Here is an 8,581-nt window from a genome sequence, read left to right on the forward strand (position 1 = left end):
CACGACATGGCAAAATGGCGGTCGCTGGCGGTGGGCGGGGTTTAGAGCCGGCGACTTGTATGGCTCATTTTGCGAAGAAGTATTTTTTTACAGTCAATTTTTCATATATATTACAAGCACAATAGACCCTCTACTTCTATTTTTCGCTGAAAACCGCAGTTTGGTGGGTGACCGTGTCATGGCCCCTTTATTAATTAACCCAACCAGACAGGCAAAGCGATCAAAATGTTCATCTTTAAGGCTATAGAGGTTGTATGAACAGGGGCAGGTGCCGCAGACGGGGGGGCCGACGCGTCAAAACGTCGGCCAAGGTGTCCGAGGCTTTTATTCCTGTTCATGCAACCTCTGTACCACATATACTTGTAGTTCTGTAGTGCAACGCTGCAAAAATGAGACAAAACATGAAACGAGCTCACGCGATGACACGCTTGGACGACGCTTGAGCTTCGCCTTCAAGAGTCGAACGCCATAGCGTAGTTGTACCCACTTATACCTAGTTGTACTCATTCGCTTTCCATAAATGCTCGTTCACACTTGCGACTGTAGCGCCGGTCGCGCGACCAAGCTGGTCGCAATGCGACTGGTCGCAAATGGCGGCTTCGGCCGAGAACAGACTGCTTTGGTTCAATCGCTCGCCTCTGAGTATTCCAGTCACGCGACTGCATCGCGAACCTTTGAACCAATCAGATGCGCAGCAATATGACATCAGCTTATTTTACAGGCTAGTAACAAAGCGAGATGGCGTGAATTCTTTGTAGCGACGGGTACAGGTCGCGCGCAGGTGTCAACATTGGTCGCGTAGGTTCGCTTTGTGGTCGCCACTCGCAAATGGTCGCGTGACAAGTGACAGATGCGAATGAGCCTTGAGCTATCGCGGCGAGTGAGAGGGGAAGTTATCCGCCCGCTGGCATCACGAGGGCGCAACGTCTCTGCGCAGCCTGCTTACTTGGTCGGTAACGATCATTCATCATTACGGATCATCAAAGGCGCACTAATTAGAGATATTATTTCCATTTATGATTGAACGACTGGCTTCTTGACACAATGATAACTTGTCCGCCAAGAAAAAAATGCGAAAACAAAGATGGATGGATGGATGCTATGAGCGTCCCCTTTATGACGGGGCGGTGACAAGTGTGCCACCAGGTTCGACAAATAAAAACAACTTCTTCCTTGTTTTTTCATGTTGGCCTAATGCCTCTACTTCGATTAAATCTATCTTTCTACAGGAAAAAGGAAAACGTAAATTGTCAGCCCAGTTCTCTGCCTATCCGTTTCACTAATATGGACTCTTTACGGATTTGAGATAACAAGGAAAAGTTAAGCAGTTTAAGCGCCTGCTTTTGCGAGGTACAATAACGTGTCATCATATAGTGGATGAACGACATTATAAAACGATCAGAAATAGCCTCTATTTGGTGAGGACTGCGTACAATAAATGATACAAGGACTTTCAAAGGCTTATCAGAATCAACTAATCGAGGTAGTAATGATAAAAAATACAATCGCCATTTGTGCATTTACGTGATGAATCTACAATATAGAATCCGTTCTGTCACGCGGCTGCCTCACGGGCTCGCAGGCCGCAAGTAGGATTATCCGAGAGCACCAGTGCAGATACGCAATCGCGATCACCGTGTTAAATATTTCGTGGTATGCGCAGTACCACAACGCGTTTTCACATCAGCTGGTGTTCCAGTGTGCTCTTTCCTGAAGGTACTGAATAGGCGCGACGATATGGGAGGAGTCGACAAAACTTTATTGCTGTATGCGTAAGGACCACTCGATCTGCCTTACGACAGTGATTAAAATGAGGCGCGCAAAGGAAATGACGATTTGAATCTGCGTGCAGGTTGGCCCTTGTTTGCCTGTGCATTTCCCTTGAATATGAAGTTTCGCTGTTCAGTTCAGTGCTTATAATGTTCTCGAGGCTTATGCGGCACTGCGCGGCGTAAGAACGGTGCGTACCGACTTGTGGAATGACGTGGCTTTCTTTGCGACTTGGAAATGCAATCGCCGGCCGCATGAGCTCCGCCAAAAGAGCACGCGCGGCTGCGCGTAGTTGCTTCCGGGGGCGAGCCGACGACCTTCGACGTTTTCATCGGCCCACCAGGGGAGCATCCGGAGCTGGCGTCGCGCGCGCAAACTTTAGGTTGCCTAGTCTCTTCAATCATACACCAGTTGCGAAACTGCGTTCCGAAAACCGAACATGCCTGTGAGCAATTTCCGATTTCTGCCAATGGCGAGTTCGAATTTCGGTACATGGGGCCTATGGGGAGTTTAGCAACTCGTATGATTGAAGAACTCTGGTCTTGAAACAGGGTAGTTGCTGAAGCGCATAGTTTTCCAGCGCACGTACTGCTCAAACTGCTTGGCTTGGATGCGTCATTTCCAAGTACATTACGTAGCTTTTTTTTAGGGGCGAAGCTCCTTAAGGCGGCACCCGTTCGTCCCTCGTAGTGGTCGTAGTAGTGAGTAACAAGTCTTACGCTTTGACCTCCAAGGTGGTGCCGGTGGGAGATTTCTCCTGTGCGTTGTTGAACAATAAAAAATTCGCAGCGTGCGCGTTAACTAAAAGCCGATTCTTCTGTCTCTCATTCCCCCATTAGCAGCCATTGGCATGTTCCAGTAGGAAACGTTAGTAGAAGTAGAAGTGTAAGTGTTAGCTAAAAGCCGACTTCTTCTGTCTCTCATTGCCATTAGCAGCCATTGTTTACCTCCAAGGTAGTGCCTGGTGAGATTTCTCCTGTGCGTGATTAAACAATAAAAAATTTGTTCAAGACGCCGTTGATTGATGAAATAAACCAACGAAAGACGCCAGATGTTTTGTAAAAGCAGAACGAAAGAACGCCAGATGTTTTCTTAAAGTGTAGTAGTAGTAGGGTAGTAGTTGCAATGTAGCCACCTCGCCCGATCGTCAACGGGCGAGGTGGACCGGCAACGGCGCGAGGGACCCTGCCGTACGAGAGTTAAATCACACTAAAAGACATACTTTGCGGGCGATACACTCTAGTGAGCTTTCAACTTTTCGTCTTAGTGTACATGATTAAAGAAATTATTTCTACGAAAAACGCAAGGCACACCTTCAGCAATATATTTGGTTTTGGGACGCTAAATGAACCATGAGGCGATGCGAAGCCGGACGCACTTGCACGATCGCGTTCCGTTGGCTTTCGTTGGGCATGCTACCGACCTGGCGTCGTGGAAACGCGCGTCCTGTCTTCCCTCTAGCCTTGCCTTTAATTCGCACAGGGCGAGCGGGGAATGCGGTCGCTCTTGGCGCTCTTTCGCTCGGGAGCGGACTTCTTCCTTGCATTTCACCGATCACAAGTGATAATGAAGGGACCACGTAAACCACGTACAGTACAAATAAAAGTTTGATGTTTAAATATGTACACGATGTTTCACACTCTTTATATTATGTACTGGGCGCATTTCACGGAAGAGTTTCACGGTTTACAGATGATTCCCTCCGTAGCTTCGCCCCACTCATCATCATTCACCCCGTGGATATGCTGTGATTTTTTTTCCTGTCATGTTTACCAAAACAAGGCTTGGATAAAAGGTTTACACTCCTGATGAAATCTTCAATTCTGTTTTAGCTTTGCGGCTCATTTGTCATTAAAACGTTGAATGAAATTTGTGCAAGTTTTTGCAAAATGAGCAGATAATGTTTGTATGTTTTTTAGCGTGATATACAAACGAAAAGGCAGATGTACGGCTGTAATTAAAAATCGCGTTTTCTTGTGATGGTCACTGGTAGCCTTGGTGAGCCGCATATCTGGCGTTACGAAAAATCCGACTAATCGTGGTTGAGTACCTGTCAGGGCAGATGGCAATCCACGGTGAAGAAGCCTTCCTGAAAGAGTAATCCACGCGCTATTTTGTGGTGCGAAAAGGAAATTTTCAGTTCCGCATGACACCTTTTTAAAGACACCTTGTAGTAGAAATTATGAGTTAACTTTAAAGGGGCCCTGTACCCTCAATTGCGCACGTTGTTTTTATCGGCCGTTTGCTTTTCTATGGGCCTTGATGACTGCTGTGGCACCAACGAAAGCGGCGAGAACGAAGCGTTTGATATTTTAATTTGCTTCCGAAATGGGTTTCCGCGCCGATTGCAGCGTCATACAACGACAATTTCTGTTACAGGAAGTGAGGTAGCGTGCGTGACTTATGCTGTTCGTTTTGATTGGTGGGAAATAAATAATATATAGTACACGCTTACGACACACCCAGTATGTGGAATTTGCTCATTTTAATATGTTTAATGCTCGTTACAGCTGCGAAAAGGACACCGATTTGTGTAGCGATTTGAACTTATCAGAAACTGCGACACACATGGCGCTGCCGAGCGGCCTACTCAAGGCGCAGCCGGCGCAGCCTTCATCAATACACAGTGCTTTGCATTTCTGCCTTACACAGATTTTCCATGTGCTCGAGGTGTCTAGGTGTGTTTGCGTACCTACCATCAACTGCTGGTGTTGTCTTTGGTATTTGTCACCTGCCAGCATTGTGTTGAGTAAACTTGACTGTGTGCACGTTCCTCATGGTTCGACATAAGTGCGCGGTAACCGGCTGCGCAAGCAGCAGCGAAACTGGGGGACTCTCGTTTCATTCTTTTCCCACGGCCGATGATCGACGGAACATGTGGTTGGAGGCGCTTGGCTGTGGAAGCAGTGGAAGTACCCTGGCACGCCGAATATGCTCGCTGCGTTTCGACGAGCGCGCCTTCACACGTGTCGGCTCCGATACTCCACGTGGTATGAAGCGACGGCGGCTGTCGGAGGAGCTCATCGTTTCTGAAACGTTCGAACGTCCACCCGCCTACCGGCCTATCGTTCTTCCCTCTCATGTCAGCATACATTGATACAGTCATCTGCTAACTTGTGCGGCACAGAAGCCGTCAAAAGGAGCGGCGCCCGCTTGCGACTAGAAGGCCACCATGTGCTGCGGGGTTCCGGTATGGCAAAATGTAACTCGCGTTTTGATTGGAAGCAGGCAAAACTCCAGTGACACGTCACTAGGCGAGTGAAATACGAAAGGGTACGCCAATGTCTGTCGTCTGCTTTTATTTTGAATTTGTAAGTTCAATAACTTCCGCTCCCGTGCGTCTATCTCCAAAATTCTTTTTGCATTCATCTCAGGACGATACAAGGAACGCGTTCCGATGTAAAAATCGCAGGGTAAAATATTGGTGCAGGGCCCCTTTAAGCCACATATGAGTCAACATGAGGCGGCACCATTTGTGTCCGCCACATGGTCTAGTATACATGCAACAGCAGTTCCAAGTGATGCGAGTGTACGTAACTTTCGTCTGGTTTGCTTTCGTTTCCCTCTGACGATTTGCTGGTGGCAACCTGCCATGGTGTTACATAGTGTAATCGCACAGACGGCACCTGTGTGTTCGTGTCCGATGCACATTGTTTCTTACCTCATGCGGCTACGGTGATGTCAACCGTTGTTAGCAGTACCCAATAAAATCCCCTGTGTCCGTTTTGCAATAAGTGTGCCTTAGGGACATCCTGTAGACTTGGACATTTTTGTAAAAATATTTCGTGTGCATAGCACTTAGTCATGTGTAGTATACATGTTACGGTTCTTGTCGTACAGATACATCACCGAAGTGTTCGTAGCGTTCTGCGATGAAATAAACTTTATCGAAACCCACCCCTCGGCAAGCGTGGCGAACAGCTCACTGCTCTCTCACAAGAGAGTAAGTGTACTCTATTACCCCTGGGACACGGGCAACGCTTAGTGCACAAAGAGGAGGAAGAGAAATTTTAGTACAATTAGAGCGAGTGTACTTCGCCGCCGGTGTCCTCCGAACGCTATCAAAAGCACGGGAACGCACGGGAACGCTTTAAACACACTGGCCAGTGAGTGCATTCGCTGAAGCGGCTTCACTGCGCCGAAGTGTGAGCCTGGGTTGCAGCGGCTTGAAAAATTTAAAAAAAAAAAGGTCATATGAAAAGCAGAGTTGGCAGTATTTCTTAAGTCACCCTTTTCGTTATTTGGAATGTTGTTTTGTATTAAAATATACTATATGTACGAAATAATCTAGTTTGGTAATCTCGCACTGAGGCAGTATACGGCCACGGCCGCCAGGTGTTGGCCGTAGCGCATGCCGTGCAATCGCCACGTCCGCCGCGTTGCACCTCAAGCTTATTCTGAGCGCTATTTGTAGCTATAACACATTATTGCTTGGGAAACAATGCCTAAAATAACAAATATGTGTTGTGCTACTGTATCACCGATCGCAATTACCATCATATCAAAATCACACTTTTCCTTGTGTAGCAGTGCGCCGTCAAAGTGACACTCGGTGCACGTAATTGCACTCGCTCAAAATTAGTCTAAATTTTTCATTTTGAGAGGGGAGTGAACAGTTCTCTTATATGCGAAAACCTTTCATGCCTCATGAAACCGGAAAAGTTTCTTTTTTTTCTTTTTTTCGAAGACAAATCTGTGAGTAATGAAACGCACAGGGTCCCTTACGCATCCGCCTAAGACGACTCAAAGGCAAAAGCCAACGTCTTCTTCTTTTCTTCCCAATCGATGCATTGATAATTCCCCGCCCCCCTCCGAAAGCTTTCTGCACCTAACGTGGTTTTGCACTGCCTCCAGGATCGGAGGCATTGTAGGCTTTCTGCAGCTCACCTGGATTTGCACTGCCTCCGTGATCGGACCACCTTTGACCAAGCGATCACGTGACGTACTGTCATAGTGACTCCACAAATTTTGGCGGTCTGTAGCATCCTTATGACGTCAAGTGGTGACGTCATCATGTGATGATGATTTTTTGCATCACACCTGTTGACGCCGACACCGCCGACGGTCAATTTTCGTGTTCGATCAGGTATATAAGGCTTTCACCTTACTAACGGTTGATTTGGACAGCTGCATATATTCCTCCCATAGCAGAGTGCATAGCGGATTACCAAGAGCAAACATAGTGAAAACACGACGCAATAGTTCCCCGCCTCCCTGACCCCCCCCCCCCCCTTCCCCTCTGGAGGGACTCGCTTGATGTGGGTGCGCGAATAGCCGGCTCTCCCACCTCTCCCCCAGTGGTTTGGAAAAGTTGGGAAGCTCACCTTTTTTGGGGGAGCTTCCAAACATTTTATTACTGAAGCGGTGAGAGTTGAGCTTCTTGATACACTGCTGATACGGAGAAGCGCTAGGCGACGGGACAAGCAATACTGCAAGTCGGCCTAGTTGGAACACATTCATATTCACGGATTCGCGCGAGCACAGGGAGACAAAGAAGAGATACACAAAGACCGCCGAAATCTAAAGAACAAGATTTTATTTGAAGAATGTATACACGCACGAATTCATGCGCAAAAGCTTAAAAATCTGTCCATTCCAACGCCTCGTGATAGATGGGGGCAGTCCAGAGCGCGCACACGTGACATGAGATTACGCTAGTAGATATGTATATATACTCTTGTGCTTTCTTCTCCCGTCGCGTAGCGCTTCTCCATATTAACAACAATTACTTTCGCAAGTCGGTTAGAACTAATTCAACTTTAATTGATTTCAGACGGTGACTTGAGCTCAATAAGCAAGGTGCTTGTAAGGTATTTGTGGAATCGCGACTGCTTAATCACCTCCTTGGCTCAACAAGCGCATTCGATAAAACTTTATTTTATAGAAAGGTCGGAAAGAATCTCTATGTTTACAAACCTAGGGTCTATAGTACTTGCCGTTGCGCTAGTTTGTGCGTCTTCGGAGTGCCCGCCCTGCCTACGTGATCTCGCGTGGTCGTGTTTTCGGAGCCCATGTTCACTATTTAGAGGTCCTGAACGGCTACTGCTTTTTATCCATAAAAAGAAGTATTACTGCACGCAAGGAACTTGCAGTATGTAAAGTCTTGAACAAGTTTAGCGCCTGTCTTGTGCCGTTCTCCTCTTTTCCGTCTACGTTTTTTGCGCTTCGCCCACAATGAACAACACAGACATAAGCGCAGTGTGCACGTTTGTTATCCATAAGAGAAAGTTTTAATGTACACGTAACTTATGCAGAAACAGGCAAATAAACAGAACAAAAAAAAAACATACGTTTTCCAGATAGACACTAACGCAACCATTTATTATTGTTACTATTATTTGATATGCATACATAGATACACAAGGACACAGAGAAAAGAGGGAGAGAGCAAGCTGGAAACTGCCACCAGGACGAAAGGAACATAGCAGGAGAGAGAAAGAGGAAAGAAGATAGAAAATTAAAGAAAACAAGGAAGAAGACTTCGACAAAAAAAATAAGTAAAAACACGAAAAAAATAGCCCGTATATCCAGAAGCCCACAAGTTTAAATAAACAAACTGGAAACAGATTCTCCGCATACTCAAGATTGTCACAATTATCTACTGACTATCCCGCTAAATTTGGCGGAGATAAGAATCCTTGGCCAGTAGCATAAAAACAGTGAAACCGAAGCCCGCAGATTGTTATCACTTTTCCCCTGTGCATAACGTAATACATCAAATAAGGATTGCTCTAAGATATACAGAACGTAATGGGTGTTTACCTGGAATCATTATGCGCCTTTATTTTATCTGAAAGCGTAAAAAAAACGG

Source organism: Rhipicephalus sanguineus, chromosome 8, assembly GCF_013339695.2.
Source record: "Rhipicephalus sanguineus isolate Rsan-2018 chromosome 8, BIME_Rsan_1.4, whole genome shotgun sequence".
NCBI lineage: Eukaryota > Metazoa > Arthropoda > Arachnida > Ixodida > Ixodidae > Rhipicephalus > Rhipicephalus sanguineus.